Source organism: Ictidomys tridecemlineatus, unplaced genomic scaffold (genome assembly GCF_052094955.1).
Source record: "Ictidomys tridecemlineatus isolate mIctTri1 unplaced genomic scaffold, mIctTri1.hap1 Scaffold_112, whole genome shotgun sequence".
NCBI lineage: Eukaryota > Metazoa > Chordata > Mammalia > Rodentia > Sciuridae > Ictidomys > Ictidomys tridecemlineatus.
In genome coordinates, this window is record NW_027521049.1 from 194,146 (window position 1) to 220,225 (window position 26,080).

The 26,080-nt window shown below is 32.7% G+C and overlaps 1 pseudogene; it reads right to left on the reverse strand.

The window, feature by feature from the left end:
* Nucleotides 1-1,332: 1,332 nt before the first annotated feature.
* Nucleotides 1,333-26,080, reverse strand: part of LOC144372514 (kelch-like protein 3) — a 103,391-nt pseudogene continuing 78,643 nt past the window's right edge.

Sequence of the window (26,080 nt, forward strand, 5' to 3'; positions counted from 1 at the left end):
TGAATTTAGAGTTGTGATTGAGGTGTCCAGAGGACAGTGCATATAATTGAGCCTGGAGGAGGTGACAATGGTCTTACCAAGGAGACGGCAGTTCAATTGAGTCTTGAGTAGTAGACATTTTCCCAGGGAAAAAGTAAGGAGAGGAGCAATCTAGCCAGAGGAAATAGCAAGCACAAAGGGACTGAGGTCTGACAAGTGAATGGCTAGATGAGACTGAAAAGTGAATTGACAGAGGGGTGATGCTGGGGTGAGGGGAGCAATAACAATGAAAGTAGCTACAGCTTGTGGAGGGCTTTGGATGTTATGCTAAGGAGTTTGGATTCGATCCTGCAGAAAACTAAAAATCCACAGGAAATTTTAGGCAGAGGGCGATATCAATTTTGTTCTTTAGGGAAGCAAGTGGGAGCCATGTGGAAGTGGGACAGCAAGGGGAAAAACAGATGACAGAGAGCACTTTGGAGACCTGTGTTAGTGGCACTATGCCCTGGTGGCTTTCATGTGTAGATTTCACCCTCTGCAATCAGGTCAGGAGCTGTGGGCAGGAAGTAGGTTGATAAGGAGGCTTAAAGTTGGCTTTTATAGGCAGCAGGTAAGAAGAGAGGGTAAATGCAGGAATGAGGTACCAATATGGACTTCAGTGTAGAGCAGTCAGTAGAGGTTGGAATCGGAACCTAATCTAGGAGAAATAAAGCGGAAGGGATAAGAAACCACGGAACAGAAATCTAAGACACAGGATGTGGGAGGGGGGTGAGAAAAGGCTTTAGGCCAAGGTCAGGGTATGGAGAGTGGCACCAGATAACAAATATGCCAGGGTTTCTCAAACTTTACTTAGTATCAGAATCACCTGGAGGCTTTGAAAAATACAGCCCCCAAGATGATTATTTGGTCAAGGTCTGGAACAGCATCTAACAATTGGCATTTCTGCAAGTTTCTGAGACACTGATACTGCAGGTCCATGGACTAAATTTAAAGTAACGAGGTTCTGAGGGTGCTTCCAGCCCTACAATAACCTGAGTTGTCTACAAGATTTAAAAACATTTGAAACTTCAGGTGTAGGCAGTCAGTTACTAGAGAGAGGTCTGAATCTGTGGAGAAAGGCCAGTTCTGACAGATCAAACACACAGTCTGAGAGGCAGCCCAGGAAGGTGGGCAGCTGTTCATGAAGACTAAACGAGACTTGATTTAAATTGTTTTGTTTTGTTCCTTTTCTCTGCAGGCAGCACCTACAAAATATGAGAAGCGAGAGAAAGGGGCAGGCCTGTGCAAGCACTGTGCTCAGAAACTGTCTCTGAAACTGGATCTGTCAGGCCAGACCTGGAGTTTCTGCCCACCCTATCCTTCATTGCTCAGGCCGCCATCCAGGAACATCCAGGGATCCCTGGGACCAATAATCTCAGCCTCATTGTGAAGCTCACCAGTTTTTCCTGGGACCTTCTTCAAATGGGACTGAAGGGTTTTGTTGCACTATTAAAGGAAAAAACAAACATAGGTGCAGATAATTAAATTATTGAGTTGATTAAATTGTTGTGCATCTTTTAATATCACAGACTGAAGAGGCTTCTAGAAACTAGGCCACATTTTCTGGAGAGCTGCCAGTAATTATACAGTATGAATGCACATACAAGCGAGATGTTAATGCTCAACAATTTTTCTTATTCATTTTTCTTTTTTTTTTACTTAAGCTGTGAAGGTAACAGTAACACTGAAGCCATAACCAGTACAACCCAGGCAACACATGGCAATTTGCTTAAATTGCAAGATGGATTTGAAATTGGAATTGATTAAAATACTGATGCCTATAGTAGATGAAAAGAGTTGACTCATTTTTTGAGATCCTTCAAATATGGAAATTATTAATCAGTGAGTCTGCAGGTTTATCACTAGGTATTAGAACATTACAAACACCAAATTCCTCCAACATTATTACCTATGTGACATAAATCCATTTGGTTGCATAAGAAAATAAACACTCCATTTCCACATCATGAATAAACATAAAAGGTAATCAAGGCAACAGGGCAACTTAAACAGCATGACTTACATTCTAGTTACTTGCTATGAATTTATTGACTGACTGACTGACGGACTGGATGAATGAGTACTGAAGCAGAAGATAGAGGTAACCGTCAGCCTTGCACTAGACCAGTACAATAAAAAAAGATTAAGTATTCACTGTTGGATACAGAGTTCCAAATTGAAGGGATGTTAGAAGGAAAGGAGAGATGGAGGAGGAAGAAGGATAGAAAAGTATAGAGACTAGATTATTGGTCAGGACCACTAGAGAAAATTGGATGACTGAACTCCTGATGAAAAAACACTCCAGCAAAGTAACTCTTCAGACAAGGAATGGATTAAAATCAGCATTGACATAAACAAGCTCTTGGTTCTAATTATTTGGCAAGTAAATGCTGCAAATCTCAAAGAAGTTGTGTGGGCGATGCTGGATCTGTGGTTTCTGGAGTCTACTCAAGTCATCTCAAGGCTTTTAGACAAACACTAGGTGATGGAAAACCCAAAATGTTGGGGATACCAATTAATTCAACAGGGTTCAAGGTACAAATATTTTGCTTGACACAATGGTGAGTGATATGTAATTCATATCTTCAATCTTCATGCAACCTGTATGGTGAGAACATATATGTTTAGAAATAATTATATAATAGGGTAAACTTTGATAAGTGCCCAGAAATATGAGAATGATTCAGAATATCCACCCATTCATCCTTTTAAAAAATGTGTGCATTTCAGTAGTATTAGTATATTCACAAAGTTGTACAATTATTACCACTATACATTCCACAATATTTTATCACTCAAAGAGAAACCTCTCTTTCTAATCCCGGATAACTCTAATCCATTTTTCCATCTCTATGGATTTCCCTATTTTCAGTTGATATCTCTAAATAAACTAGCCATAAATGTAGGGTTTATTTCTGGACTCTGGATTTGTTTATGATTTATAATTTCTTTATGTCTATTCTTACAACAGCATCTCACTTTTGATTTCTGTAGCTTCACAATAAGCTTTGAAGTCAGGAAATTTAAGCTATCCAACAATGTTCTTTTTCATATTCTTTTGGTTATTCTGAGTCTCTTACATTTTCATCTATACTTCATATGAGATTGTCAATTTCTGCCAAAAAAAAAAGAAATATATATATATTATCAATCAGCTGGAATCTTGATAGGGATTCCATTAATCTGTAGATCAATTTAGGGATTAATTTTGTCTTAAAAATATTAACATTTCAACTCATGGGATGTCTTTCTACTTATTTGAATCTTCATTTATTTCAATGATATTTTATAATTTTCAGAGTATATTTTTAAATTTATTTTTTAAAAAAACTATCCCTAGATATTTTATTCCTTTTGGTACTATTAAAATGGGATTTTTGAAATTTTATTTTCAGATCATCCATTAAAAGTAGTATATGAAAATACAATTGACATTGTATGTTGATCTGACATTCTTCAGTTTTGCTGAATTTGTTTATTAGTTTTAATAGGATCTATTTTTAGTGAATTTCTTAGGATTTTCTGTATATAAAATCATGACATCCCTTAGCTTGGCTAGGTTTTGAATTTTACTATGGATGATCATTATTTCCTTTTCTTTTCTGATTTCCCTAACCAGTAGGATGTTGAATAAAACTACATAGAATGGACATATTTGTCTTAATTAAGAAAATTTAAGCCACCCCCTTCTATTAAGTACAATGTTAGCTGTGGGTTTTCCATAGATGCTGTTTATCTGGTTGAAGAAGTTCCCTGAATTCCTAATTTGTTGAGTATTTTTGTTTATAAAATTGTGGTGGATTTTGTCAAATTCTTTTTCTGTGTCTACTGATTGTGTTGTTTTTATTATATATTCTGTTACTATGGCATATTACATAATTGGTTTTTATATATTGAACCAATCTTACATTCCTGGGACAAATCTCACTGGGTCATGGTGTTTTTTTTTGTTGTTGTAGTTTGTTTTGTTTTTAAAAATATATATCTCTGTATTTGATTTGCTAGCATTTTATTTGTTATATATATATATATATATATATATATATATATATATATATATATATATATATATATATATATATATGGTTTATACGTCATATCAGAAAAGGATACAATGACTTTTTATTAGGCAGATACCCCACTGTTTCAGCAGTTTTTTAAAGTACCCTTTTATTCATTTTTAATGCAGTGCAGTTTTCTTTTCTTATTCCATTGCCTAAATGACCAGATTCTTTTAGAGCATTTGTCTTTAGTTCCACAGTGCTAATAATTCATCTCATTATGAAGTCTATATTCATTGCTATAATGTTGAATCCTATATTCATTTTGCAAAAATGTTTTTATTAATAATGGACTTCATGTACATTAATGTCTAAATTATAACCTAGGTATATCACCTAAGAATGTATCAGTATGCTGTATCATTTTTAAAATAACAGAATCCCCTTATGATGCATTTTCCAGAATGTATCTGCATCATTAACTGAGGCATCATTATATACACCTTACAAGTTACAATTATGTAATGCATAAATAATATAAAATTTTTACTTTTGAAATTTATCAGAGCTCTTTTAATTTAATTTGTAATCTAAATCCTACATCTGGCATTACTGATAATTTCTATGCTCTGTTTACTGTTAATGTTTTCAATTTTGCTCCTTTTGTTAGTATTTATTCTCTATTTACAAAAATTGCCTTTCCCAAAATATTGAGATTGATATTTAGCTAGTGAATCCTTACTTTTATTTATCGTTTAATAGTGTATTTTATTTTTAATCTCAACTTAGACACACTTTTTTTTAGGTTTATTGATATAATTATACACATTTTTTCTGTGGTCCTGGGGATTGAACCCAGGGCCTTGTGTATGTGAGTCAACCACTTGACTGAGTAATCTATATCCCAAGCTCTATTTAAGGTGTATATTTTTATTTTTTGACATATGAACACATCCAAATAACCATATCAATAATCAATTAATTTAGGTATTACCCCCAAAGTATTATCTAGTACCATTTTTTATTTTTTTTAGTTGTAGATAAAACACAGTATATTTATTTATTTTTATGTGGTGCTGAGGTTCAAACCCAATGCCTCACATTTGCAAGGCAAGTGCTTTACCACTGAGGTATAGACCCAGTTTACTGAGCTAGAGCCCCAGCCCTCTAGTACGCTTTTATAATCTCTGTGTTTTGCTCTTCCCCATCACATTTCATGAAATAAATTTGATATTATTTTAACAAAGCCAACACTAGATCAGAATTGAAATTATACAGATCAATGAATTATTACAATGGGAACATAACACATAACCACTATTTCTATCAAGAAAAAGAACATTAATGATGCTACCAAAAATCCCATCAAGTCATCTTGATTTCTCCCTAGTGGAAACTTCAACTATTTTTTTCAACTGGCTTTTTAAAAGTACTATTTAAAAAAAAGAAAACAAAAAACAGAAGAGAGATCACTTATTTATTTAATTATATTAAGAATGGTAGCATTAGGTAGTCCACTGTGTAGGAAACCAGACCTAAAAACAATCATGCTTGATGCACTTTTGGTGGAGCAAATCTGAGGGTGATCCAGAAATCAGAAGACAGAGGTGCATCTCAAAATGCCAGGGATGGGGCATTAAAGTTTAGTTATGAGAAATTATCTAAGCATATAAATTGGTTGGATAGGTTGAAGAAAAAAAAATGTGGTTACGAGTTACTGGAGAAAATCTGAGGGAGCTCAGATACCAGGTCAGGAAGAAGAGCAACAGCACATTTAAGCTGGATAAACTGTGCCTGGAGAGGAAGAAATTAGAAGTTTTGAGGGGAAAAAAGTGTGGCATCTGTGCTAAAGCTTGAGGAGCAGAGAGTCTTGTGTGTGGCATACTTGTTTGATTATATCATGAATTCCTTGTTTTTAGGAATTTCCAAAAATGAGACCCCTTGCATAAGTATGATGCTGTCAAAATATTTCTTTTCTTCTCCCACTTAGGATCCAACTTTTTCCCATCTCTGCATCTTGTACATCCTCAGCAGTTTCTTCTTTTTTTTAATTAATAAATAAATAAATAAATAAATAAATATATATATATATATATATACTTTATATATTTTACAACTGAGTTACAGACCCAGTATATATATTGTGCTTAACTCTATTGGTATGTCTTTTTTCCTCACAAATATAAAATCTCATTTATTCTATTATATTCACTTTCCACTACATATGTACTCAAATATTTTCTCCCACTTTATGTTTTAGCTTGAATCACTGGATGTACGTCGTTCAGAATTTTTTTTTTAAAATGGCCTTCTGGTATATAAATTCATAGAAATTCATAGGGAAATGTCTTTAAAATGGAATAGCAGAGACCACTGATTAATGTAGATTCTCTTTTTCTGGAATTCAAAAAATTACCATGCATATTAATTTTTAGGGTATGATCAAGGTCAGGCACTAAGAGTAAATAGAGTATTAGTTGAGAGAATTCAAACCTTCAGAAAACTGGGAGAGTTTTTATAGTTCTCAGCAAAAATAAATAAGACCTGCTCTCTGGACATGGCTTTGTTCTCTGCTCTGCATCTGGAGACAATGTATGATGCCACTCTACCCATCTCATTCACTTTTGTGGATCTTTGATGTGTCTTACTTGATTCTGCTGGCCCATTCTCCCCTCTCCTTCTTTATCCACTGGGCATGACATTGTTTCTGTAATCTCTCAGATACTCTGTGCAAGTATAAGAATCATCTCATTTGGTATCTGCCATCTATGGTGCTATCAGATTCTGTGGAGTTTTAATAAAGAAACCTGTTGTGACATTACCATTTTCTATGTATATATATATAAAGATAGTTTTTCTCTCTTTATGCTTTTGAAGGCTACATCACCATAAAGAAAGAAGAGACATTTGTAACCAAAAAAAAACTTACAAGCAGCCACTCAAAGCTAGAATGATTCTTTTCTAGAGCTTATGGAAAGGAGTGTGGCTTTGCTAACAAGTTGATATTAATGCTGTATCATGATAATAAAAACGTCAATATCCATAAAATAATGATTTTCTATTATTTTAAGTTGGTGTGTGTGTGATTATTTTCATTAGTAGTAACAGGAATCCAGGGTTTCTATGCAAGCTGAATAGACTCTTTGACCAAACTGATTGCTTCTGAAGTGGTAGTTATCAAATATAAGTAGAGGTTTTCAGGTTGTGTACATATGTACAAATTATAATTGTACATATGTACAAATTATAATTGAAAGATGCCTACCTTATTATCAGAAATGGCAATAGCTTAGGCAAATTCTTCAAATTCTTCAGTATTTTAATTTTTTTCTTATCTGCTGCTTTCTGAGTGTGTGACTTATGTGGAGTGACCTGGGAAGTATTCTCTTAATCTTTGAAATAATGACTCATTACTTTATAAAACATAATTTTCAAAAATAAATCTGAATATATTTTATCTTTTGCAGTGATCAAAACAATAGGGTTGATACCAACAAATTTTCTTATCAGATATGTTTTTATTTTTGAGGATTGGTAGATTTCTATCTTGCTTCTGTCTTGTACTTGATTGAGAACAAGATATTTTCTAATTCATGTTTCTTCTTTCATTTCTTGTGCTGAGCAAATGTGTTTGTGTCTATTTTGTGAGCTTGTGTTTTTGTTTCTGAATTGTAGGTACTAGAGTTTGTGAGACTGCCACCAATGTTTATTATTATTTATTTTAATTTATTATATATGATAGCACAATGCATTTCAATTCTTAGTACATACACACAGCACAATTTTTTTACATCTCTGGTAGTATACAAAGTAGAGTTACAAACTTCATGTCTTCATACATGTACTTAAGGTAAGAATGTCCATCTTATTTAACCATCTTTTCTACCCATTCATTCCCCTTTCTCTCCTTTTTTACATCTAAAGCTCCTCCAAACCTAACCCACCAATGTTTTTAATGTGGTCAAAATAAGGGATAGTGTAGCTTACTTGTGTCTCTTGCTTTCTTAGTTTGTTCTTTACCCAATTGAGAAATAAGAGACTTCAGAGTGAATATTTTCAATGTAAAAATATATACAGTGTTTAAAAGCAAAATACATACATAAAATGAAATGAAATGGAAAATCCAACAAAACATATGTGTTTTTATGGTAATTAATATGAATAATGTGGTGAGTTTCTGCTTGAATGATCTCTAAGGTGTGTTGTCATACGTAAAGAGAAAAAATTGAGAGGCAAGAAAGATTTAATTGCAATATATCCACATAGAACACTTTTGCTGATGCTTTTTAAAAGTAGGTTAAAACTGAGCTTTCAAGATATGAAAGATTATTGTGTCAATTCTAGCAATTCTATTATGCCTGTTTTCTTTTCTTTTCCAGTTTAGTTTAAACTCTGTTTTAGGCCACAGTTTGTCAAGATTTTTGCCAGAATATAGGGAAACAAGGTTAATAAAATCATAAAATTTAAAATGTAAAGTATCATACACATATATATGTTACAAAATCTTGCAACCATGAAGCTGAAAATGTATAATATATTTCTTTAATTAAGTTGAAACTATTTTGGAACATCTACCATAACATATATTTGTAAACATCTTAATAAATCATGGTAATTAACCAAGCACTTAAGACTTTTGAAAGTAAGCAAGTTAAAAATGATTTATGAATTTTTACAACCACAGTAAATTTCAATTAGGTGTTTGATCCAAATGTAGGAATCAACATACAGAGAACCAAAATAGCTATGTTTAAATATTTAAAAAGAAAGTTGCCATAAACAGAGGCATGAGGGTAAAATGGTTCTTCAAATATTTTAAAAGATTTTTTGGGCCCAGGTATTCAACCATGTTACAACTTACTCTGCTAGACACTGAAGATAAACACCATGAGATATTCTCTGACCATAATTATTGGCAAATGTTTTCTTATAACAAATACAGAAGTTTCTATCCCGTAAAATTTAATAAATGTAAAATCAAGAATTGCTGTTTAATTTTTATCTTTCTAGACATAATAATTCAAAGATTAAAAACTAAATTAAAACTAATGGATATGTGAACAGTAAGCTATGAGGACAAAATTTCAGAAGACAATATCAATTCTGTAACATCATTTGTGTTGGGCTGGCCCACATAAACTACATAAATATTTTTAGGAAAGAACTGCTACTTTTTCTGTATTTGCCTGATTTTTCGTGCTGTGATAGTGTCTTGAAAAATACTCAATAATTTTTTTTTCTGCTATGACTCATTTGAAAAGTTTTATTCTGATTATTACAATACCTTTTAATCACACATCCAAAAAATTACTTAAGCACCTTTTGTCTCTTCTATAGACCTTTGAATTAAAATGAGACTCATGTGTGAACATGGGAAATTCTTGCTTTGTTTTGAACAGTGATTTTAAAAGGGTCTAAAGTACAAAACCAACTTGAATGAAGGAAACTTTTAGAACTATGGACATTAAATAGAATGGTAGTATCTCTATAAATATGCCTTACCTGAATCTTCCTTTTTTAATGGTTTGTTGCTTTACACATAGAAATTTTAGAGCCTTATCAGTTATTCAACTTACTAAGACATACCTGAATATAATTGTTTGAATAGTAGTTTATACTATTTATATTTTAACAAAATTATTTTTAATATACAAATAAAATAAATGTTACAAAATACTTAATTTCCTGAATTGTATCTCCAGGTTTGATTTGGTATCTATAAAATGTGTTCATGAAAATCAAATATAGATTTTGGTTGAAAAGTAGTTTCTCAAGTCATATTACTACATGAGATTTTGAAGAATGTGTATATTCAGAATATTCATATTTTTATTTATTATTATTATTTATTTGTTGGGTGAAAAATTGAACCCAGGGCCTTGTGCATGCAAGACAAGCACTCTATCAACTGAAATATATCCCCAGTTGGTAGATTCTTAATCTGTGTTCAGTTGGGAATTTTTGGCTCAGATTGAGCATACCAAAACTCATATATATAATTTTGACCAGCTCTGCCAAAACTCAAGTGTTCATTTACACTTAAAGAGTTAGTGTTCATCACATACACTTGATAATTTTTATTCTTCCTTTCTTTCCATTATCTTAAAAATACCTGGGCAAAGTCCTGAAGTCAGATAACTATAATAATACAACTCTTATTCTTCTAACAAAAAACAGACTTACCATTAAGTTCTGTGATGCACTACTGATGTACCATATTATTTATTTATTTATTTTTTACTTAATAGCTCAAGTTTCATTTAATGGAGCACAATGAATTTAAACCTTAGGCTGTGTGAACTAAAAGATCATAATGTAGCATGCTATCCTGTACATTCAAAAAGGTGTAAATAGTTCATGAATTCATGTATGGCTACCCTTACTGTACATGAAAGTTCCCAAGTAGGCAGGGTGAAAAGTGATATAGTAAATTTTTGATTGATGTCTGTTTTAGGATTTCTGGAAGAGGCAAATAGAAACTAGTGTAAGTATACCTCAAAAGTGCCAGTTTAGTGCAATAAGGTAAATACTACATTAAAGTGAGCTTTACAATTGTTTTGGTTTTCTATGGTGTATAAAAATACATTTGCAGAGGCTGAGTTTGTGGCTCAGTGGCAGAGCCATTGCCTCACACATACAAAGCAGATTTAAAAAAATAAATTTACAACACATTGTAGGGCATTAATTTTGCAATGACATTATATCTTACAAATGTGTGTACACTGATTTAAAAAATCTTTATTGATAAAATATGTTGCAATCATGTGAGTATTTGTTGTTTTCTTTTAGTTTTTTATGATTTCAAAGCTGTGTGGCCCCTTCTCCCTATGGGATAAAGAAGCTATTGTCAAAGTTTTCAGGGAAGGTATAGGGATATAAAATAATGATTATCACTTTTAAATACTCTGCTTAGTCAATCACAGTGCACTGAGTGTACACTATATGCTAAGCTCCAAAAAGAACACAGAGGGCCTTTGTCCTCAAAAGTGTGCTGTCTAATACTTGGTGGTATAAATAATGAAAGACAAAATTTATGGCAATACATAAATTATGCTGTACACTGCAAATGCTACAGGAGCTCAGAGAAGGAGAGAAGTTAGTGAGTTGTGGACAGGTAATATGGCTTTTTTGAAAGAAAAAACTTCAGTAAGGAAATTTGAATAGGGTAGGATTGGCCAAGAAATGAGGAAAGGAATTTATGGAAGTATGAAAGGAATGGCAAAGAGTAGAGTGAGTGAAGGACCTGTAAAATGATTGTTATGAGTAAAGTGAATTAATTAAGTAATCATTTTAGACAAGCAGTTTGGAGCAAGTGGAAGACATTAAGCATCTACAGTTTAAATCACATTCAAGATCACATTCAAGATAACAAGCATTAAAAAAAAAAACTTTGGATTTTTTTTTACATTTGTGAAACACCTTTGTCCATCTTACACAATATCAAAGCAAAGAGACTAATGTGCAGATGAACATATACATAGGGACAACATGGAAGAGACAGATTGGAAGTAACAGGTGCTCTTTATGGATATGTGAAAAATATGAATTTAATAGGGAGAACTCTTAGGATTTTTTTTTTTTTGCTTACTGTACACATATTCTGAGGCCAAATAAGGATCTTTAGTAGAGGTCATTTCTCAAAGAAGAGAAAATGATCACAAAGGAATAAATTAACCTAGATATTATGAAATAAATCTAATATATATTTGATTAAAATTGAGGACATATATGAGCATGCCAAATAGAATCATTTCAATTACAGTTATTTAGTTATTTTAATGTTTTGCTTACTATCTGCATTAGAAACATCATTGACCTGCAATTCAGGGAAACACTGTTAATTCTAGCACTGAATTTGCCAGGTTTTGTCACTTTCATATATTACTTATTGCCATAGGATCTCTTGTTTTACAATGTATATATTTATAAATTTACACATTCTAAAATGTTTTAGGAAGATAAAAGAAAATATGTATAAAAAGAGTAGTTAAAAAAGCTCTTTAAAATTAATGTACCATTGCTATGGTTATTATAAAGCATTTCCTTTAAAGGATGAATTAACCAGCAATATGTATATAACAATAACATAATAATGAAATATGGTACAAAAAATAAACACAAATAATAAATCTTATATGATTTATTTTATAATAATATTGGTAAAGTATACTCAGGTGAAAATAAGCTTTTAAATAATGATACATGTACATGTCCATTTTTATTAAGAACAGTGAAATACATCTATTTTTGTAATATACTTTTGTTCATGAAAGCATCATAAATATTATTATCAAAACTTATTGTAGCTGCACAAAAATTAAAAATCCAAATTGTATATATCTCAGTAAATTAATGGCTTTTAGTGACTGAAATTTCTGGGTCTGTTATTGTGAAACACAAATACTCAGTAAAATATGCTCTGAATAAAACCTCAATTTGAAAATGTAAAAACATAGAAAGGAGTATTTAGATTTGTTTTACCATGAGATTAAATTAAAATACTTTTGATACCCGAACAAATATTCTGAAGTTTTTACTCTTAAAAAGTACATATGGAAGAGTACAGCAATTCTGTCTCAAGTAATGCAAGCATAAGAGAAAGATGATAAGAATATTAAGTAAGCTTAAAAATCTCAGGACCATGAAATAAATGAATTCTTGGCAAGAAAATATCTAGAATCAACTTTGATGTAAAGGCATAACTAATAAGCATTTTAATTTACCAAATCTTAATGATTTAATATATTAGAGAAAAGAAATCAGAATTCAAAGCAAAGACTTGAGAATGTGTGTGTGCAGCAAGGTTTAACCTCAGAAAACCTTTTACATCCCCTGTGTCTGTCCATATGTCTCTCTCACATTTTTCCACTGTGACACCAAAAACAAAAACAATGAAGAACAAGTTTTTGAGTAATTATATTTAGGTCTTAAAACAGTTAAAGAAAATGGTTAGCTCCTTTGTCTATTTTTAGTAGTAATTTGCCTTAGTATTTTTTCAATAATTAATGATCACCCTGTGCTTGTTGTTCGTAATATAGAATGAGGTTCTGAAGAGCACTATTCGAATAATGTCAAAAGAAAAAGTGCTACAGAACAGTAGGAACTGAAGAATAAGGCTGAAGCCAGTGCAGGACCACACAGCATGTAGGGCTATCTCAAGGAGGAATGGAGATGGTCTATGAGGTCTGACCTCCCTTAGCCAAGACAAAGGGCAGACTAGTACACACTGTCTATGAAAATATTTTTATTCAAATCCTAAATTTTAATAGATGCATGGTAAGAATTGAGAAGTTAAATGTAAACTAGCACATTTACATTCATTTCTGGGACACTTTTACTTCTAGTTTACTAGATTAGCTAATTTTAATGCCTTTCACCATGTCCTAATTGATATTCTAGCTACGGTGGATAACATTTTATTATTCAACATTTATCAGGTAATTTACAAAGGACTCCATTACAGAACACAGTCATTTTTAAAAATTGTTAAAGCAACAGATGAAATTGTTTAAAACACATACACAGTAATATCACAGGATATGAAGTCTGTGTAGACATCATGGTCTTTATGTTTAGCTCCTACTTTAAAAAAAGGTTGACTGACTTGGAAGGTTAGTTTGAAACCTTATCTCAAAAAACGTAAAAGAAATTCTCCGGTGTCTTTAGACAGGGAGACTTGTAGTAACTCTGGGACAACTGTGGGTTTGGCACCTCTATTCATGACCACTTTTTCCTTTCTGGAAGACTAAACTCTTTGAAGATTCACATTTACAATCAGCAGTAGGAAATTCTCTTTTTTTTTCATATTTTATTTTCCCTCTTACATATTCTCATTTTAGAACATATTAGGGAAATTTATTCTTTTGGACCGTTCTTCTGTTTTCTCTCTGAAGAAGAATCTTTTCAACATTATCTTCCAGGTTTTATAATAGCCGCCTATTTTTTATTATTTTTTAAGGTTTTTTTTTTGAGAGAGAGAGAGAGAGAGAGAAATTTTAAATATTTATTTATTTATTTTTAGTTTTTGGCGGACACAACATCTTTTATTTTGTATGGGGTGCTGAGGATTGAACCCAGCGCCATGCACATGCCAGGCAAATGTGCTACCGCTTGAGCCACATCCCCAGCCCTAATCTTGTTTTTAATATACAAATTCTCTGTCTAATTTTTCAGTTTTGCACCTGGTGAGTTGTGATTCATTGAGCTCAGGTTTGAAAAAAGATAATCTTTAAGTTAATAAAGTTTCAATCATATGTATTAAGATAAAGAAACTTAGTTTTAAAATTACCCAATTTGCTATAATATTTTAAGTACAATAATTTTAAATGACAAATATTTAAAACATATTAATTTTTTCTCATTTGGCAATCTTAATGAAGGCATAATGACTCATTCTATTCTTCTTATAATTTTATCTTATGATATATGCTTTGTCATTTATTATTTATGTAAAATTATTAATAGAAATTCATCACTGGTTAGGAGACATCAGTCAGCCAAGAGGCAAGTTAAAGAAACATTCAAATTTTTCTCCATACACAAAATAACTTTCTGAGTATAATTTATGATGGGAAAAATGGCTTCAAGATGGCAAGTAGCATAAACAGGTGTGCTGAAGGCCAAAACTGACCCTGAAGTTGCACGCCTCTCCCACAGCACACCACCACGAAGTGAAGGTTTCTAAGACCTGGGAGACTAATGTGGGTATTTTCAATGGGGAGATGTACTCTTGTGATACTAACAAATTGTACAGGGAAAATGATCCATAAAATCCATGAAATGCAGGACCCCAGAGTTCTGAGAACTATCTCAGATGTAAGCCACTCAGGAGACCTGCCTGACCATTAGATTTTGTTTACTTTAGACTTTTTAGAGTGGGAAATAAACATTGATTAAACAAATCACTGAGATGTAGGGTTCTAGACAACATTTATTTTCTCAACTATACAGTCTACAACATTACTCCTAATGGATTGAAGCACAAGTCTCTGGGACATATTTTTCAAGGCTTTTTAATTTTATTAAAATATTCACTTAATGTGCCACATTCTTTTCCAAATTTCTTAAGAAACAATATCAAAGATTTGACATTATGCTTGGCCATACTTATGGTGCCACTTCAAGAACTGTAGAGTCATTTTTCCACTCATGCCAAGATGGTATCATATTTACATAGAGTGAGTTTTTAGGTTATTAGTGGTATAAGGTACAGATTCTATTCAACATTAGCAAAAGAAAATACAATCATTGTCAGATGAAGTCCTGATATATAAAAATAAAATCAGTTAAAAAATTTAAGCTGGAAATGGTGGCAAACGCCTGTAATATTGGTTGGATATAGGGGCTAAGGCATGAGAAATGCAAGCTCCAAGCCAGTCTCAAAAATTCTGCAAGATTCAGTCCCAAAAAAAAAGGAAGACCTGGGGATTGGCTCAGTAGTTAAGCACCTATGGGTTCAATTCCTGATTTAAATAATAATACTAATAATAATTCTGAATGACATCATGATAAACACAATAAAAATTTGTACCTGAACATTTTTTTTCTTTTTTTTTTTGGTGGTACTGGAGATTGAACCCAGGGCCTTGTGCACGTGAGGCAAGCACTCTACCAACTGAGCTACATCCCCAGCCCTATAACTGTATATCTTACTAGACTCTAGCTTCCTTCTGTTACTTTTTTGCTTTTGCTAGTCCTTCTCTTATACTACACTTTCTGCCCAAATTTTCTCCAGAAACAAAAAAATCACTCCTTCCACAAATTATCTTCATAAAGGACAATTTCTGGAACATCTTCACCCCTTTGGTAAGGATTGTCAAGCCTTTTATTATGAGTTAAAAACTCTATCCTGTTCTTTAATTCTGTTCTTCTGCCTGTTTTTCTGTTCTTCTGTTCAAAATTGTGATTTATAACTGCATAGTTACAATTATGGTTTACATTGCTTTCTTGCCTTAGAACAATTAAGCCTTTTGCACACTTATCTCTAAACCCCAATACTCATGCTTTGATTTTTCTTTGTGTTCAGCTACATCACCAAGGTGGTTACAGGTCTTAATGCAAACAGTTTCTCTTTGATCTGGTCCTGGCTTCCTCCCTCTCATGTATGGTATTCAAAGTTTTTATGCTTGGTGAGACTCTTAGTGAGGTTTCATCTCCTGTACCATTTTGATATAATGATATGCCTTTTTGCAAATGTAGTGGATGTGATAAGTGGATGTGATATTGGGACTTCATGGAGATAAGTGACTGCAGTTTCTACATGTCCTCTATGAGATATTCTTCATGGTATAAAAACTTTGTCTTATTCCTTGTTAATAAAACTTGAATTGATGGAGTATACAAACCAAGCTTTATGTAGTTCTGATCTCAATAGTTATGACCACTACATATCTAAATTGTATAGAGCACTTGCAGTTTTTAAGGGCTATTTTTACTTTAGGGAACTCTGAATAATTCTTTCATAACATATAAGTTAGGAAAATAATATAGGGCATGTTCAAGTTTTCCAGAAAATCTTAGAGCAATTATTAATGATTAATAGATGATCAAATTGATGAGATTCCCAGAGTTTAAGTGATGTATCATAGTTTATAAAGTTACTAAGTGACTAACATTAGGTTAAACTAAAATATAGCTATGATTTTACACCTAAAAAATACTAAAATATTCACAAAGTCTTACACCTAATAAATTATGAGGCAAGGCTATTACTTCATTGGATTCTCCATTTAGTATTTTCATTTTAGAAGCATTTTATTCGAAGAAATAATAGTATTGCTGATAACAAATGTATAAGAAAATATTCAACACCTTACACATCCACAATGTTCAATAGAAACCATGTAAAGTAAAATTTTTATATCAGATTTTTAGAAGATTTATTTATAATCTGGTAGTTAAAAGCAATTTTTGAAGTGTGCTTCTATAAACATTGATGTAGCTGCATCTTTGTACTGTGCTGTGATGCCCTTCAGTAAATGAATTGATAAAGAAAATTTCATTTTTATACAAAATGGAATGTTGCTCATTATTAAAAGAAAATGAAATCATTCCATATGCAGGTAAATGGATGGAGGTTTAAGAATATAATGCTAAGTGAAGTAAGCCCCTCCCCCCAAAAACAAATGCTGAATGTTTTCTTTGTTAATAAAATTTCTGATTTGTAATGGAGAGGAGGGAGAAGCATGGGAGGAATAGACAAACACTAGATAAGGCAGTGGGGAAGAAAGGGAAGAAAGTGGGCATGGGAATAGAAAAGTGGTGGAATGAGTTGGATGTCAGTACCCTAAGTACATGTATGAAGACATGAATGGTGTGACTCTATGTTGTATACAAGAGATATGAAAAATTGTACTCTATATGTGTAATATGAATTACAAGGCCTTTCTACTGTCATATATAACAAATTAGAATAAAATCTAAAAAGTTAGTTTATAAAAGACTGTGAGCAAACACAGAGAAAATAAAATATTTAAAAATAAAAAAATTAAAAGCATATTTGTATAAGTTGAAAATGTTTTATGTATTGTACTGTGGAGTTTTTAATACCCAAGAATAACTGTAACATATTATGAAAAAAGCAAGTACTTTTGAAGCAAGTAAAATATATAAATTTGTTAAAAAGTAATATATTCTCCCATTTAAATCTATTTTTTGAGTGAGAGAGAAAAACAGAATACAAAGAGTGTTTAAGAAAGTAAATCAAAATAGGTAGAAGTGAAAAACTAAATTTACATATGAAGAAAATGTCTTAAAAACTAGAGACAGTATCCAGGCTAGAAATAAGAAAAGTAGCGTATGAATGATAAGACTGTGAGGAATCACAGGTTATTTATCCTCTGAAAAACCTCTGAAAACTTATTTTCTTGGGATAAAGATAAACACATGAAACTATTTCTTATAAGTTTAGACATGATTTTTGTAATTACTTTTCTATGAAAGTTCATTAAATAATATCAATATAAGATACTTTCTGGAATTTTTCCTCCAAGTTGATGAAATCTTTTATATATTTTAGAATGTGTGTGTACACTCTAGAACACTATGTATAAATGTATACATGTATATATGTTTTACCTAAGGTTAACTTTTTATACGTATGTGAAATAATTTGATTCTTTTATATTTTTCTAAATAAAATGGCAAATAAATTTTTTTGTCGAAAATATGATGTGAATTACCTATTTACTTTTATTTTAGGTGTCTGAATTTTTTACATGACTGGCTTTAAAAAGTCAGTTATTTATATATTTCAAATAAAAGATGTGTTTGAATAAAATCATTTTAAGTAAGCCTCCACTCAGTAGTGTATAAAATTTCCTATTAAAGTGTATTTACATTTAAAAATTTTTTTATTAAAAATGTTTCCCATCAAAATAATCAATGGAGTTTAGCCCACCACAGTACTTTAAATCACCTTTCATATAAACTTATGGCAGGGATGCTAAGAGGATTATATTTCAAAGCACAATTGATCTCAAACATCAAAAACACTCTAGCTTTCATGAATCCAAAAGAAAGGATATGACCAGTATTTTATATTTCCCACAGAGCCTTCTCTCAAAGAAGTAGGCAGTCCTATGCTAAGTATTTGATAGTGTTAACATTTCCTAATCTTCTATAACAATCACTGGAGGTCCAGATCCCACCCCCCCGTCAGAATTCTATTTTCTTTTATAGGATATGTTCACAAAGCAAAACAAAGAGGAATTCATGAAAAATGACTTTGCACTCATATTTTCCTTACTGTCTTTTTACTGGAAGCAATCTGAAGGAATCTGTCTTCAAAATTGCTGTCATCATAGTTCACTACACTTTACTAATCCCAATATTTGACTGCAGCAATCTGTTCTGTGGGAGCCAGTGTTGAGGATCTTCTATTGCTGAACAGAGGCCACACAAGCCATGTGGAATGTAGATGAACCATATCATGTCTTGTGAGCTGCATGGCTTACACATTTGCTTTCCAAAAAAGTCAAACTGATGTGGTCTAAAAGGCCCTGTATTATATAAATTCTGGTTACCTTAGTAATTGGCCATCTTTATTCATCGCAGCTAGTGTGCTGCTCCTAATTGTCTCTGCATTGATATTAGTGAAACACAAAAGAGCAGTGGGCCTCAAGTATTATTTTCCACCTGTTTCAGTCCAAATATTTTTCAGGATTTTTTTTGTATAAAAAGCCCACCCCTCTTATATAGGTTAATATACCAGTGGATTGAAAGGCATTATTCTAATAGTTTTATGACTCTAATTAGCTTGAATGCTAAAAACGGACTTCATTTATAAACCATGCTGTAATGCTGCAGCAAATGTTACTGTGTTTGTGCATCAAATCACTGTATCAATTTAAAGTAAATGTATGGATACTTAGATCAAGACAGCAGAGGCATGAGTGAGAAATTCTACACATCAAGAAAGAGCTGAAAGACCTGGGCTTGTGCCTAGAGCTGAGATTGTGACTCAGTGGTAGAACACTTGCTTAGCATGTTTGAGGCACAAGGTTCTATCTAAGTACTGCATATAAATAAATGAACAAAATAAAGGCCCATCAACATCCAAAAATGTATTTTTAAAAAAAGAAAGTGCTTAAGTACTTTCTCAGAATTAGTCTATGCAGTTTTAAGAAAATAAAAACAAAATAAAATGTTTTACCCATTTTAGAAAAGCTATTACCTTCAATAAAATGCTTTTTATAAATTTATTTCTTCTTTATTTTCTTGTGAGAACATTATAACATGTTACAATTCAGTTGTATATTCTCAGCCAAAAGAATGATTTAATGTCAGAGTTTTTCTTCCTATGCACAAATCACCACACTTACTGTTATTGTAGGAGAAATTAATAAACACAGAAAGCTTGGCTATTCTCACAAAGTTTATGTAAACACATTACTCTAAACTCTATTTATATAATCAATTGTCATTTGCTACCAATGCAGATGTCTTGTTACCATTTGGAACACATGAAGAGGTGGTGAATTGACAGCTATTCCAATTTCAAGAGAAACATTTCCTATACGGGTGTCTGTATTTTTTCAAGAGGATAAAACAAGAACATTAAGGACTTATTGATTTCTGATCCATGCAAAAATAACTGAGACAGAAGGGTGGTATCACTAAGAACAGGTACACAAATGTATAAACCACTTTTTAAAAATCATATTAAAATAGACACAAAGAACTACAGATCCAATTAAGACAAAATCAGCTACTCCAGGCAATAAAACTACAGGAGATATCACAATATTAATACCTGAGAAATACTGCCACTTGTTATCTGATCATATCACTCACTGAAACATTACCAAGGAGAGTCAGAGCCAGAATAAATACTTCTGGAACCATTTAGAGCACACTGTTCTTTAAGAACTCAGAAGTGAATGTTAGCTAGAGCCTACGGACATATTAAAGTTATTTAATATCACATCGGTGAACTAATATATACTGCTTTACAACTCTCCTGGCAGGCCAGAGAACAGACTGAATTTGTTACCTACAACACAAAATGCTCACAAGAGCTCTGTATTATTGATAAGAGTGCATTATTTTGTGGCATAATAATGCTGATAAATTATGAAAAAAAAAATTTTTTTTCCAATTTATTACATTGTTTTATACATTATGTTGTGGCCAGAAAAGTACACATTATTACAGACAGCTGTTGACATGATTCAATAATTTCTTTTTTTTATCCCATGAAAAAGGAATACTTTAATTATAATGAATAAAAGATAAATTGAGTGTGATTGGTTCTTTTCATAAAGAAACAATATTTAGACATCAAGAACTCCATAAATACAATTTTGAGCTGCAAAGATCTTAGGGTTCAGCAAATTAACTACTTCATTTTACAAAATAAAAATCAGTTCATGTGGTGCCTGCTCTAGTCTATGTCTCTAAGAGAACTATAATTACAGTGCAGGCTTGTCTCTTTCTAATTCAGTCTATTATTCCAAATGCCTTTTTTGGAGTTTAAAGTGCTAATTTCTATATACTATTTTTACCTTACTTAATACTCTTTGGATATAAATATCTCTTTGTTGCAGAGCACAAAAAGGCATTGCTGCATCAGGTACAGGTGCTAGTTGGGATGAGAAGGTTACAATAGGAACCTTTGGCATGATTTTATGTATAAATAAGAAAAAAAACTTACTGGCCCCCCAAAAAAGAACATGAACTGGATAACATAAAGACTACAAAATGTAGTTAAATATTAGATTAATGCAGAAAATATCTCATATAATTTGAAATAATTTCTTTCGCAGGAGGCACATTGCCTGTGCCATCTGAGTCACTCACCAAAGTGAGATTCCCAACTTCTGCTGTGAAATGAGTGTGTCTCTCCCTGTCCTCTGGGCCTTCTGAAAACAGTAGCACTGCCCAGAGTAAAGACTTCAGTGAAAACCCAGACAGGTAATCCTCCTGGTGTGGACACTGTTGAAACCTCCACACAGCCACCCTTCCAAGAGCAGTGAGAGGAGTAGAAAGGCTATTTACAAAAACCCTGCCTTCATTTCACAGCAGGAGGCTGAAGAAAGGCCACTGGACACTAGCTACACAGGACTTAGCATTTGTGCCTAACTTATTTTGTAGAACAAGTGAGGGACAAGCTAAAGAAATATGGGTGGTCCCCTACCCCCCTGCCTAAGCATGCCTCCAGCAAATATGCTTGCACCCAGACACTGAAGTCAGGGGTTTGCACATCTCAGCACCACCTCCCCAGCCCCAGTTCTCTGTCCCCAAAGCTGCCCCACCCCCAGCTCCCCGCCCACCCAGGCCCAACCCCTGGTTCCCCTCCCTCACCCCCCCCCACCAGGACCCAGATCCTCACCCCCACCGCGGCCTGGCCAGCTCAGCCCAAGCGCGCCACTGCCCGGTCTGCTGCAGCTCTTTCCCCCACCCCCACCCGCACGCCGCTGACAGGGGCCAGCCGCCTACCAGGCCGGGGCTGTCCTCCTCCTCTTCGCCACCAAAAAAAAAAAAAAAGAAAAGAAAGAAAATCAGATGACCATTAAAAAAATTCAAAAATTAAAGATAAATTATGGCATTATGTTCTAACTGAAAATAAATACTACTACTTTTAAAAATTGAAATAAAAAGTTCTGTTGGTCAGTTGTAAACTTTATAAAGTACAAAATGTGTCCTGAACATTTGGTAATACATAAACCTAGATGTAGGTATTTATAGTGTTGTCAGCAAAATTAAAAAAAAATTACTGTAGAGTTCATATTTTGCAATGTATACTCATAATTATGAGATGCATTTTGTACATATACATGTATACTACCATTATATATAATTAATAAATGATTACTACATCTCACATTAACTACATTTATTTCAAATTAATTTGTCTTTTGAAAGCACCGATATATGACACTCTTTGATATGTACACTTAGTGTGTCTTCAAATTTGTCACTTTTATGTATTATGTTCTTTTCTTTATTCTCCTTTTTATAGAATTTCTTTTTCCAAATTATTGAGATTAATGAATTTTAAACAATTCAGTTTAACAGTGCAGTCTGTAGATTTTCTTTTTTAACCTGTATTTTAATGACAAAATACATCCCAATTTTAATAGCTTATTGTTATGTAAATGACTTTTAAAACCTGCATATATAACACCCTTACCTGACCTTACTCTGGACTATTGATATCTGGGTGGAGGGGATCTTAAAGTGATCCATGGAAAAGGCAGAACAGGGATGGATCAGGATGTGAGATTGGTGGATTACTGAGTATGTAGTAGTGAGTATTCATGGAAAAGTATTGGTGGAATAGGTACGGGTAGAGAAAAAAGGGCTGTGAAGGAAAGAGGGAAAGAATGACCAGCTCAAGAGTTCAGATTTAAAAAGTCTAATGGTGGATCAATGGTAGTATGAGGGTAAAGGGTAGTTTCTTTGGAGGCAGAAATAAGGTAGATGTGAAAGAAGAAGGTAACTCTGGCACAGTCCCCAAGAGAAAGAGTCAAATGAACACTACCCACTATATTTATGAGATATATATATATATATATATATATATATATATATAATGCAAACTTCTATAACATTAGATTAATGTCAGCCAGCCTCAGCAGCAACTTAGTGAGGCTCTAAGAAAATCAGTGAAACCCTTTTTTCTTTATAGAATAATTTATTAAAGGCTGAGAGTGTTTCTTAGTAAAAAAAGCATATCTGAATTCAATTTGTCATATGAGAGAGAGAGAGAGAGAGATATCTTAAAAAATTAAAAAATGTAATCAGTGACACTCAGTGTCAAGGATGTAAATAATTTAAAAGTAATAGTGAGCTAGTTGGAAAACTCATCTAGGTTATTAACTACTGCTTTGGAAGTTAGTCTCCTCTCCAAAATATAAAAGTGAGAGAGGAATTCTTTATTAAAGTGTATATAAGAAAAAAGAGGACTTTTGACACAGCTTTTAGTTGACCCAGACTGGGTCAACTTTAGTGGCTGATTTGGGTTCTGCCAAGATGATAAATCCTTGAGTTATTTTGAATAATGTGATTTTATCTAGTCTTCATAAATGAAGATTGAGGTCTAATAATATAAATCAGGCTTGGCAAAGGAAAAAACATTTCAATGAAAAGTAAATGTATGAATAAACACATATAACAATATTTAACCAAAAGTCAACATTCAGAATATTTATGCAATTATGTAATCACCAGTAATGTAAAAACAATGACAACTAAAGAAAAAATGAATTAATAAAATAAATAATGTAATGAATGAATTAATTAATGAATAGCTAACAAGTGCAAAGATGGAATGTGACTGGAATTGTCAGTCAGTTTGTAGCCATGAAAAAAGTGTAAAGGTACATAGAAATGGTGTTTTACTACTTACTGAGACATACCCTATGAACTATAAATTCCACTCCTATGCAGGAAGAGTTGAACACAGAACCCATTCACCTGGCTCTCTCACTTGGGAACTGTGCAAAAAATTACCTTTTTCTTTCCCTCAAATTTTATTGCTGCTTCCAAGAACACTACCCTCTATATTCATTCTATCATTGTAGACTTGTAGCATGTGAACCCCTCTACTGATCAAGTTTTTCCTGCTTTTTTTTTTCATTGCTCTTTTTCTCCCTACCCCCATATCATCCACCAATAATTATTTTGTATAGCAAAATCTACATACTCAGCAATCACCAGTCTTATATCTTAATATATGCATTTCCTACCTTGTGCATGAGCACCTTGAGATCCCCTCCATTAAAATATCAATAGTCCAAAGTGATCAGAGTGGGGGTAAAATTTGCAGAATATTAAAGGTCAGTTACACAACAAGAAAGCTATAAAAAGTGGGCTTCATTTAAAGGTGAAAATAAAAAGAAAATCTTTAGACTTCACTAGTTAAAATAAAGGATCAAAAATTTATGAGTCTCAATAATTTGAATTATACTTGTGAGTCACTTTTTTGGGGAAGGGATATAAGGACATTGCTAATGAGTTTAAAGCTCAAACTGGTTTTTTTTTATGAGACAAAGAATAGAAAAATTAAAAAATATATTAAATTAATTGTGATATCATTTTCATTAAAAAATACATATTTATTCACAAATTGCTTTAACTTCATAAAGAGTTATAAGTGTCAATACATTTCTCTCTGGGCTAGGTCCTATTACTGGAAGAAAACTTTGCCTTAAAATAACCCCATACAAAGGCATTTAATGCAATTAACAGGCCTCAGATAATAATAATAATAATAATAATAATAATAATAATAATAATAATAATAATAATAGTAATAATAATAATAATAATGTGAGGTGGGGAGGATTTCAGGGTTGTGAAGCATAATATAAGTTACTTGAAAAGCCATCACAGGAGAATATTATACACTGTCTGAAGACATATATGTATATATTATTTATAAAAAGTGTTTATGAGTTCTGTAGTGAGGTTACACAAGTCCAATACACAGACTTTTTTTTCTTGAATATTTTTTGTTATAGATGGACACAGTTTCATTAGTAGTTTGTTCGTTGGCTTTTTTTTAACATTTATTTTTAGTTTTTGGCGGACACAACATCTTTGTATGTGGTGCTGAGGATCAAACCTGGGCCGCCCGAATGCCAGGCTCATGTGCTACCACTTGAGCCACATCCCCTCTTGGGTGGCTTTTTAATGCGGTGCTGGGTGTTCAGACGATTTTAATTTATCATTCTGAGATTTTCACATGAGCAGAAAGCAGAATACAATTAGGTGACATTAAAAAGAATGAATCTCTCCTAAATGAGGTTTATGTGTCCCATTTAAGTGTTTTTAAAAACTGCAATGGGTCATCAATTGAGCGTGTATTTGTTTATTAATTAATTTGTTTATTTACTTATTTATAGTCAGACCATTTCATTAAAGTAACCCACAGAAGGGGCTGGGGTTGTGGCTCAGTGATAGAGCACTCACCTCGCACGTGCTAGGTCCTGGGTTGGATCCCCAGCATAAAAATAAGTAAATAATAAATAAATAAATAAATAACCCACAGAAACATTCCAAACATTTTAGGAAACTCTTTTATTCTGGTATGGCAGGAAAAAATAAAAGTGGGACTAACTTGAATTTAAATTACATGCAAGTTCAATCTCTCTCTCTCTCTCTTTCTCTCTCTCTGTACTGAGGATTGACACCAGGGCCTCATGCTTAGAAGGCAAGCACTCTACAAGCTGAGCTATTTACTCAGCCCCATTTTTTTTTGGGGGGGAGACTAGGGATTGAAGTCAGGGGCACTCTACCACTGAGCCACATTCCTACCCCTATTTTGTATTTTACTTAGAGACAGGGTTGCACTCAGTTGCATAGTGCCTCACCATTCATGAGACTGGTTTTGAATTCATGATTCTTATATCTCAGTCTTATAAACAGCTGATATTACAGGCATGCACCATTATGCTTGGCCAACTTCAATCTTAAGGGCTAAAGTACACGCAAATTAGATCAAAGTCCATGTCAATATCTTGGTACTATATATATAAAGTTGTTGATAGACCTTATGTTTTATTTACTTATATGTGGAGCTGAGAATTGATTCCAGTGCCCCACATGTGCCAGACAAG